Here is a 10,893-nt window from a genome sequence, read left to right as displayed (position 1 = left end):
TTGCATACTTGTTATGAATCCCACTTGGTCATGGTGAAGTTTTTTTTGTTGTTTTTTTTTTATGTATCTTTGGATTCTGTTGACCAGGATTTTATTCAGGTTTTGTATCTATGTTCAAAAGAGATATTGGCCTATAGTTTTCTGTTTTGGTGGTGTCTTTACCTGGTTTTGGTATCATGGATATGTTTGCTTTATGGAATGAGTCTGGGAGAATTCCATTTTCTTCTATTTTCTGAAATAGTTTATGTAGAATTGGTGATAATTCTTCTCTGAATGTTTGATAAAATTCACTTGTGAAACCTTCTGGGACAGGGCTTGCTTTGGTTGGAAGTTGTTTTATTACCTTTTCAATTTCTTCTTTTGTAATGGGTCTGTTCAGGTGTTCACTTTCAGTTTGTGTCAGTATATGTAGCTTATATTTGTCGATTTCCTCTATGTTTTCATATTTGTTTGTGTATAGGTTTTCCATAATATTCCATGGTTAGTCTTTTTATCTTAGTTTAGTTTAGTTGGTTCTGATGCGACATTGCCCGTTTCATCTCTTGTTTAGATTGTTTCTTTTCCATCTTTTGTTAGTTTTGGTAGTGGTTTATCATTTTATTGACCTTTCCAAAGAACCAGCTTCTTCTTTTGTTGATGGTTTCAATTATTTCAGTTTTCTATTTCATTTATCTGCTCTAATTTTTATAATTTCCGTTTTTTTAGAGGGTGTTGAGTTTTCTTGCTGTTCCTTTTCAATTTGTTGGAGATATTGGTTTAGAGAGTCAATGGTCATTTCCCCCTGTCTTTTGATGTGTTTGCTTATTGCTATAAACTGACCTCTGATTACTGCTTTCGCTGTTTCCCAGAGGTTTTGGTAAGTGTTGTTTTCATTGTCATTTGTTTCAAGAAACTATTTAATTTCATTTCTTATTTCTTCTAGTACCACTCATGTTCAAGTAAGTTGTTGTTCAGCTTCCAAGTGTATGGTATTTTCTCCTTTATCTTGTTGTTACTAATTTCTAATTTTATGATCTGAGAATATGCTTTGTATTATTTGTATGCTCTTAAATTTATTTATGCTTGTGTTGTGACCTGAAATGTGATCTATTCTGGAGAATGCTCCATGTACATTGGGGAAGAAGGTATATTGGGCTTTTTTTTTTCTTTTTGCATTAGCCTACAAATATCTATGAGATCGAGTTGGTTTATTGTGTGGTTTAACTCTTCTTTATCTGTTGAGTTTCTTTCTGGTAATTCTATCTTTTCTTGAGAGTGGTGTATTGAAGTCTGCAACTAATATAGTAATGTTGTCTATTTCCTTTTTCAGTTTTGTTAATGTTTGTTTTATATATTTTGCAGGTATTTCATTTGATACATCTATGTTTATTAATGTCTTGTCTTCTTGATCTATTGACCCTTTAAGCATTATGCTTGCTTGTCCTTTGTGATGGTTTTTGCATCAACATTTATTTTATCAGAGTTTAATATCTCTACTCCTGCTTTTTTCCAGGTTGCCACTTGCTTGGTACATTTTTTCCCCCACTCTTTCATTTTTAGTCTTTCAGTATCTTCATTTGTCTCTTCAGTATGTCTCTTGTAGACACCATATTGATAGATTTGGGGTTTTTTTATCCAATCTGCTACTCTTTTTCTCTTCAGCATTCAAACCATTCACATTCAGTGTGATTATTGAGAGGCAAGGTTTTATTGCTGTCATTTTGTTGAGTTCTTTTTGGTGTTATTGCTAGTTTCTTTGGTCCATGCTGCTTTCTTGACACCTCTGTAAGTAGCACATTCTCTCTGTGTTTCCTGGAACACTGGTCTTGTTTTTACAAACTCCCTTAGGCTCTGTTTTTCTGGGAATATCTTGATCTCTCCTTCATATTTGATGGACAGTTTTGCTGGGTACAGTATCTTGGTTGACAGTTGTGTTCTTTGAGTGTTTGATATATGTCAGTCCACTGTCTTATTACTCACATGGTTTCTGCTGAGAAATCAGCACTTAATCTATCTGCTTTCCCTTTGTTTCTCCCTCGTTGCTTTCAGAATTCTCTCCTTATCTTTGGTTCTGGCAAATTTGACTATGATATGCCTTGGTGTTTTTCTTTTGGTGTCTATTCTATATGGTGTTTACTCAGCTTCTTGAACATGTATTCTCTCATTCTTCATTATGCCTGGGAAGTTTTCTTCCAGAAATTCTACCACAACTTTTTTGGTGCCTTTACTTGCTTCTTCCTGTTCTGAGATTCTGATGATGTGCATGTTATTTCTCTTGATGGTGTGTCACATTTTTCTGTTTCTGTGTTCCATCTTTCAACTCTGTTCATGTGTCCTTCCGTCATGTTGATAGCATCTGAAACCTTGGACTTCATATTTTGGATCTTGTTTTGTTTTTCCAGTGCCTTTGATGCCTCGTTTGTTTTTATTATTTTTGTGTGAGTGTACCATCAAATCAGATCTGACTGGTACAGGAGGAGATTGTCCCTCCTTTTCCCAGCAGAGCATCTGGTGGATTCGAACCATGTGCCTCAGGGATGATGCCTCGTTTGTTTTATCTGCTTTGTTTTGGATTGTTATTTTAAGCTCCTGCTGATTTTTTGCTTGCAGTGTCCTATAATTCTTTAAGTTTGTTTTTCACCCATTGAAATATTCAATCATTGTTATTTTAAATTTTGTGTCAGAAAGTTCCATCAGGCTTTCTGGCTTCATGAAATCCATTGCTACTGTGTCACTTTTGGGGGTATGATATCTTGCTTTGGGTTTGTGTGGGGTGTGAGGTAACCTGCTTCTTTCGGGATATTGCTGTGGTAGAGTTTTTTGTACCTGAAGTGATAGCTGGTTCTTGATCTGACATCATTGCTCCAGAAGAAGGTTGGATGGGTGCACACGCAGACCCACATGGTGGCAGGGGAGGAGACATGTACACAGAAGCACGTGGGGAGCTGTGTGTGCATGGGGTACCTGAATGGAAAACCTGGAAGCCTTGGTTTTTCCCACGAGAACTGGGTCTGCCACCCCAGTCAAGTTCCAGCTGTCTCACTCTCTCCTATTTAAAGTGATGGGGTCCCACAAGTGGTCCAGCAATCAGCCATGATCCCCCACAAGTACTTCACTCAAATTCCTGCTGTCTTACTTGCTACTAGTGAGTGGGTCTCACTGTGGGTCACTGCTCCCCACCATGGCTCATTGCTCCCCATTGAGGCAAGCTGCACCCCACCGAGTCTCACTGCACCCCACTGAGGTTCACTGCACTCTGACATCACTCACTTCTCCCATGGCTTTCAAATGTCTGTATTGGTCCACTGCAATATTTTGAGAAGCATCTATATGTTTGTGCTTCCTTTTTGGCCCAAGGCCTGCAAGGCCTCAGGCCTGACAGAAGTTTTCCCCCCAAAATACCTGAATGACCAAGGAGGAAGCCTGATTTTCTCCTCTAGAAGTGGCTTCTCACCTCCATCAATGTGGCCAGGACCTTGCTGTTGCCTGAGTTATGGGTTCCCGTGTGGTCAAGCCAGACAGCATGTTTACCCCCAAAGCACCTGAATGACCAAAGAGGAAGCCTGTTGTTCCCTTCTGGAAGTGGCCTCTCACCTCCATTGAGGTGGCCAGCACTTTCCTGTTGCCTGAGTTAAGGGTTCATGTGCGGTCCAGCCAGAGAGCAGTTTTTCCCCCAAAGTCCCTGAATGACCAAGGAGGATGCTGTTTCCTTCTGGAAGTGGCTTCTCCCCTCTCTTGAGGTGGCCAGGACCTCCCTGTTGCCTGAGTTAAGGGTTCCTGTGTGGTCAAGCCAGACAGCAGTTTCTTCCCTAAAGTACCTTACTCAAATTTCATCTGTCTTGCTCACTCTGTGCTCATCATCCTGTAGGGCTTAAAACAATAACAACAACAATTCCAACCAATCAAAAAACATAACTCGTGTTCCACTGCCTGCGTGCATCTCACCCCCTGCATGCGTCTCCAGATTTAAGTTTTCTTATACCATCCACTCTTGGTTTTGTTTTCTGAGTAATTTTTGGTGTTTTTTTGTTTAAGTGATTTTTTATTTTCCTTTTCCTTTCTTCCATCTAGCAACAGACATCATCAATATCCAGCCATACATACACCTCCTGCAGCTTCATCCACTGGTCAAGAGTAAGGACCAACTTCTGTCCCACTACCTCAACTAAACAATGTAATCGACACCAGCCCACTTTACCTTCAACTGCTCTGTGCTAACAACAAACAGCTCTACATGCACACACTTCCCTCCTCTATGAGATTCCCCCAAAGGACAGGATGAAAATATTAACAATTACCAAATTAGCAGGAGACACCATACACTTGTTGGTTTAATCAGCAAAATAAAAATAAAAGAACACATTATAAAAAAAAAAGAACAAAAAAACCCCAAAACATGTCTCAGAGGAAATAGATAACTTGGAACCATTGATAAAAGTCAGTATAAGCACACAAAAAAAGAAAGAAAAAGAACTAAAAACACTTTCAGATGAAGAAATTTATTGACACTTTCTGACAAGGAATTCAAAAGAATGATAGTGAGTGCTTTTTTTGTTGTTGCTGTCATGTGCCATTAAGTCTCTTGAGACTCATAGGGACCCTATGTTTTATAGTCCTAAACCCTGCTCTATTCTATGCCAGCCTTATTGTCTCTGACACACCTGCTCCCATGCACATGCCAAGGAGCTGCTTTCTGACGCCATGCATGTGCTAGGGAGCTGCTTGCTGATACCAGGCACATGCCAGGGAGCTTCTGGCTGGTGCCATGCACACAGCAGGGAACTACTGAGACATGTGCCAGGGAGCAACTCACCAGGGAGTGACGAGTCAGGGTGAGAAAGAAAGCTGAAATCTGAGTGAGTGTGAGCTTGGAACTCCAGTCCTGTCATCACTGGCCTACCCCCAGAACACCACTCATGATGCACACCAGAAGCGATGCTAGAACTTGATTGAGGTACTTTGTGGGGGGTCACTGCTGTTTGGCTGGATCATGTGGGACCATATAAGCTTAATCAGAAGGGAGAGAGACAGCTGGAGCTCATTCTTGAAGGGAAAACCAAGGCTTCCTGGTTTTCCAATCAGGTCTCTGCACTCTGCCTTGCATTTTCTCATGTCCAGTCCATCAACTACCTTTATAGCCTAGAGCTCCTTAGGCTACCCCAGCTGTGGCAGTTGTCTGAAAAAGGAGGCCACTTCCACAGGCCTTTTCACTATTGAACTGAGAGAAATTCAGGCAGAGTAGCTTTCCCACCCTCTTCTGGGGCAGTTACTATAGATCAGGAACCTGCTATCTCCACAGATGTGAAAAACTCTACTGCAGCAACGTCACATTGGAAGCAGGCTACCTCACCCCCTATGCAAGCTCAAAGCAAGATGTCATCCCCTCAAAAGTGACACAATACCAATTAATTTCATGAAGCCAGAAAGTCTGATGAAACTTTCTGACACAGAACTGAAAAGAACAATGACTGAATATTCTCAATGGATTAAAGATAAACTTGAAGAAATACATGACATCACAAGCAAAATCCAGGAGGTTTTTTAAAAAAATCCCAAACAATGCAGATAAAACAAATGAGACCAGCTAATTGGACACATTCAATCCTACGGATCTGCCCGAGCTTCTTAAAATGTATTACTGGAGACGCTTTCCCTACTCCCAGTACTATCGCTGGCTCAACTATGGTGGAGTGACAAAGAATTGTTTTAAACACGGCAAATTTTCATTCATACTGACAGGTGATATTTACATTCACTGCAAATCATTCAACACCAGAATGAGCTGGAAAAAGAAATGCAGAAAATTAATCTATACAAGATTGATATGTTGTTGTTGTTGTGTGCCGTCAAGTCACTTGCGACTCATAGTGACCCTATGTACAACAGCCCTCAAATCTGCTCTGTCCTGTGCCAATCACATTGTCTCCAACACACCCATCCTGATTACCCCAATCACTAAATCAATCCACCTCATTAGAGGGCCTTCCCCTCCTGCGCTGTCCCTCCACCCTACCAAGCATGATATCCCTTACAACATGTCAAAAATATGTTATACAGAGCCTCAGAATCCTTGCCTCCGGGGAGCTGCCTGGTTTAACCCTTTCCAGGATGAATCTGTTTGTTTTCCTACTAGTCCATAGTACCCTCAGTACTCTTCTCCAGCACCACAGCTCAAAGGCATCAATTCTCCTTCTATCCTCCTTAGTCACTGTCCAACTATCTGATGCATAACAAGCAATAGCAAAGACCATGGCCTGTATCAGAAGCACCTTAGTCTCCAGAGAGACACCATTGCTCTTCAGTACTTTGGAGAGCTCCCTAACAGCAGACTTTCCCATCGCAATACATCTTTTAATTTGCTGGCTACTGGTGCTGAGAGTGTTGACTTTGGAGCCAAGCAACCTAAAGCTGTGAACAATCTCAATCTCTTCACCGTGCATCCTGATGCTATGCTGTCAATTGGTCCAGTGGTGAGAATCTTTGTCTTCTTGACATTGAGCCTCAATCCATATTGGAGGATGCAGTCCTTGATCCTCTGCAGCAAGCCCTTCAGGTCCTCCTCAGTTTCAGCAAGCAGGGTTGTGTGATCTGCATAATGCAAATTGTTGATAGATCTTCCATCAATCCTGACAGCACACTTCTCCTCATAGAGCCTGGCCTCATGCATAATCTGTTCTTCATACAAGTTGAAAAGGTGCAGTATATTCTCACAGACCCGGTCAACATAATACAGTAAAGCTGGGAGCCTTCCAGTTTCAGGAAAAAGAACTGGGATTTGACATAGATATGACCAACTATGATGATATAAGGAGATGCTGTAGTTCTGCAGATGTATGTTCTAAGGGTTGGACCCTCATGACAATGACCATGCATATCATCAACAGAGCATTAAAGGAGAACTTTGGATTTAATCATCATCCCTGGGTTTATTCTGGAAGGAGAGGTCTTCATTATTGGGTCTGTGATGAATCAGTTATAAAACTGTCTTCTGCACTGTGTTCTGGAATAGTTGAGTATTTGAGTCTTGTAAAGGGTGGTTCAGAAGTTATAAAGAGAGTTCACCTCAGTAAAAAGAGTCCACCCTTTTATCCAGAGATCTATAAACAATTACAAAATACTTTGAAGTATATATGTTGGTTGGTGAAGATATTTTTGAAAATTAAAAAAAAAACCAACCAAAAACCAAACAAACCGGGATAAGATTTTAGACCTTCTTCCTGAAAGAATTCATGATGAACTTGAGCAAGGCTTCAAAAAATGTCACAGTTCACTTCAGCGTTGGGAATATTTGAAGAAAATAACCAGTAAATAATAGAGTCACATAAAAAATGACAAATATGGGCCATGGACAGAATGGGAGATCATGCTCTAGTACTGCTTTCCACAGCTGGATATCAATATTAGCAAAGGAATCAATCATTTGCTGAAGAGCCCTTTTAGGGTTCATCCTAAAACAGGTCTAATTACTGTTCCTATTGATTTACATAAACTCGAACAGTTTGATCCATTTGCTGTTCCAACCATCAGCGATGTCTGCAATGAACAGGATATCATCTCCTGTAATGAAGAGTAAAATGAAGCTGAATCTCATGTTAAATGCAGAACTAGAGATTTTAAAACTGGTGTAACTCCTTATGCACAAGTTTTTGAGCAGCTTCTTGAAAAACTGGATATATCCCTAAAAGGAGAACTTCTTCAGAAGAGTGATTTACAGAAAGATTTCTGATTATAACAATTTCCATCAAACCACTGCATCTGTATCTTCTACTTACAACCAAGGATCACATACTTCAAGAGCCATTTAATGAATATGGCAGAACAATGTGTGCATATTAATTCTCAAAGTAAAATTTCCTTCTCTTGAGAAATACTTATGTTGAAAAGCATATCAAGGCTCCTGGTAGAAGCAATAAAAGGAAGAATAAGTGATGGCTGGATTTTAGTTAAGATTTTTAAGCTTTAATATTAAGTAAAGATGTCTGATAACTATGCTAGTACCAATTGCCAATTATAGTAAAAAGTGAACAAGCCTTTTCTCTCCAACTCACTAAACTGTCTCTTGACAGTCTAGAGGCAGGTTCCTGAAAGAAGACAAGAAAACTCACAAGAACATATACTTGGTTAGAAATCCATGGTTAAATTGAGGTTGCACAAGTTATATTCATTCCTGCATTTTCCTAGTACTTTATATTTGCCTGACACTTTTCAATTTATCAATATTTAACGTTGTGTTCAAGACTGATTTTATGTTCAGTACAGCCTCCAAGTAGTGCAAGCAAAGACAGTACCCTTAAGTCTCAGACACTTAGTTATACCTAACTGGTGTGTATAAACCATTATTCTTGATTTTTCTTCCTCGTATTTTCATTGGTCAGGCCATACTCCATTGCCAAGTTTTAAAAAATCACTTTGAACAGGGTATCTAAACCTACCAAATAACTTTAGTTCCAAAGATGTTTGTCAATAGATCAGCAATATTAAGACCTTTTATGAAATTCCTCACTATTATTGCAATCGTAGCTTCTAACCTTCTTCCCCCAGCATTAGAATTTGAATTAGCCTAGTCTGTTCTGAGGAGGACCTGAAGCAGTTGCTGCAGAGCGTCAAGGACTGCAGCCTTCAATATGAAGCTCATTATCAAGAAGACAAAGATTCTCACCACTGGACCAATAGGCAGCATCAGGATGGATGGTGAAGAGATTGAGATTGTTCACAGCTTTAGGTTGCTTGGCTCCACAGTCAACACTCTTGGCACCAGCAGCCAGGAAATTAGAAGACATATGCGATGGGAAAGAGTGCTCTTAGGACCTCTCCAAAGTATTGAAGAGCAATGATATCACTCTGGAGACTAAGGTGTGTCTGATACAGGCCATTGTCTTTGCAATAAATTGTTATGGATCAGAGAGTTGGACAATGACTAGGGATGATAGAAGAATAATTGATGCCTTTGAGCTTTGGTGCTGGATAAAAATATTGAATATACCATGGACTGCTAAGAAAACAAACAGGTTCATCCTGGAGAGGGTTAAACCAGGTTGTTCCTTGGACGCAGGGATTCGGAGGCTTTGTCTGACATACTTTGAACATGTTGTAAGGAGGAAGCAGTCCTTGGAGAGAGACATCATGGTTGGGAGGGTGGAGGGACAGCACAGGAGGGGAAGACACTCTATGAGGTGGATTGATTCAGTGACTGGGGTAATCGGGGTGGATGTGTCAGAGACTGTGAGATTGGCACAGGACAGAGCAGAGTTTAGGGGTGTTGTATATAGGGTCACTATGTGTTGCAAGCAACGTGATGGCACATAACAACAACACATTCTTAAAAAGCTGTTTAGAAAAAATAACCAATTTCACCAATAAAACCAGTTGTATTAGTTAAAGCACTTGGATGTTTTTATCTAAATGTGATCCCCCCCATTTCCCTTCTTTCATGTTTAGCCTCATGTGCTAAGATTCTAACATGTGAGATTTCTCTTGCCTGATTTTAGAACCAATCTAAGCAAAGAAATCATTATCATTTATCTTAAGAAAAACACACTATCAAGCCAGTATTTTCTTCTGTCTTATGAAAATGTTCTTTGTTTGCATTTCCTTTAATGGTTTCATCGGTAGCCATAGAATTTTTTCTATTACATTGATTTATATAAAAGACTGTGTTAAAGCAAGACACTGAAATTCCTTACATTTTTTCCTCGTCATTTCTCTATTAAAATAGAAAGTCTGTTGTGAAAATTCTTAAGTTAAAAAAAAACACACACACAAAAACAAAAACAAGCCACCAGAGGCTCTGGAAAAAGAAGAACCACAATCCAAAATATGAGGATTAATGTTTCAAATGCTATCAAAATGATGGAGGGTCATATGAACAGTGTTGAAGAGATGGAACACAGAACCAGTGAAATAGATGATAGAATTTTCACCACTCATCTGCTAGAACAAAAAGTAGAATCAAAAAGGAAGGAAAAAGAAGAAAACCTAAGAATAATGTGGGACACCATCAAGAGAAATAACACGTGCATCTTCGAAATCCCAGAACAGAAAGAAGAAAGTAAAGGCACTGAAAAAGTTGTGGAAGAATTACCAGAGGAAAAGTTCCCTGGCATAATGAACAATGAGAGAACATATATTCAAAAAGTTGAGTGAACACCATATAGAATAGACACCAAAATAAAAAACATCAAGGCAGATCCTAGTCAAATTTGCCAGAACCAAAGATAAGGAGAGAATTCTGAATGCAGCAAGAGAGAAACAAAGAGTAACCTAGAAGGGACAGCAGATAAGATGAAGTGCCAATTTCTCAGCAGAAACCATGTGAGCAAGAAGACAGTGGACTGACATATATAAAAAACTCAAAGAATACAACTGTCAACCAAGAATACTGTATTCAACAAAATTATCCATCAAATATAAAAGAGAAATCAAGATATTCCCAGAAAAACAGAACCTAAGAGAGTTTGTAAAAACAAGACCAGTGTTCCAGGAAACACTTAGAGATGTCCTTCTTACAGTGGTGCCACAGAAAGCAGCATGGACCAAAGAAACTAGCAACAACACCAAAAAAGAACTCAACAAAATGACAGCAATAAAACCTTGCCCCTCAATAATCACACTGAATGTGAATGGTTTGAATGCCGAAGAGAAATAGAGTAGCAGATTGGATAAAAACCCAAAATCTATCAATATGGTGTCTATAAGAGACACACCTGGAAAACGAAGATGAAGACAGACTAAAAATAAAAGTGTGGGGGGGGATGTACAAGCAAATGGCAACCAGAAAAAAGCAGGAGTAGCAATATTAATCTCTGATAAAATAAATTTTAATGCAAAAACCATCACAATGGACAAGGAAGGTCATTACATAATGCTTAAATGGTCAATAGAATAAGAGGACATAACAATAATAAATATCTATGC

General features: G+C 39.4%; 1 protein-coding gene and 1 pseudogene across 1 annotated transcript in view; one reads left to right on the top strand and one right to left on the bottom strand.

The window, feature by feature from the left end:
* The window catches only part of TARSL2 (threonyl-tRNA synthetase-like 2), a 197,410-nt gene that overhangs the window by 96,044 nt on the left and 90,473 nt on the right, over window positions 1-10,893 (bottom strand). The window lies entirely within an intron of this gene.
* Window positions 5,568-7,705, top strand: LOC102874700 (annotated as a pseudogene).

The sequence above is a fragment of the Elephantulus edwardii genome, unplaced genomic scaffold, assembly GCF_000299155.1.
Source record: "Elephantulus edwardii isolate Elephantulus edwardi_28Jun2011 unplaced genomic scaffold, EleEdw1.0 scaffold00319, whole genome shotgun sequence".
Classification (NCBI taxonomy): Eukaryota; Metazoa; Chordata; class Mammalia; order Macroscelidea; family Macroscelididae; genus Elephantulus; species Elephantulus edwardii.
The sequence above is the reverse complement of the archived record's forward strand: the minus strand, read 5'-3'. Positions and strand labels throughout refer to the sequence as shown.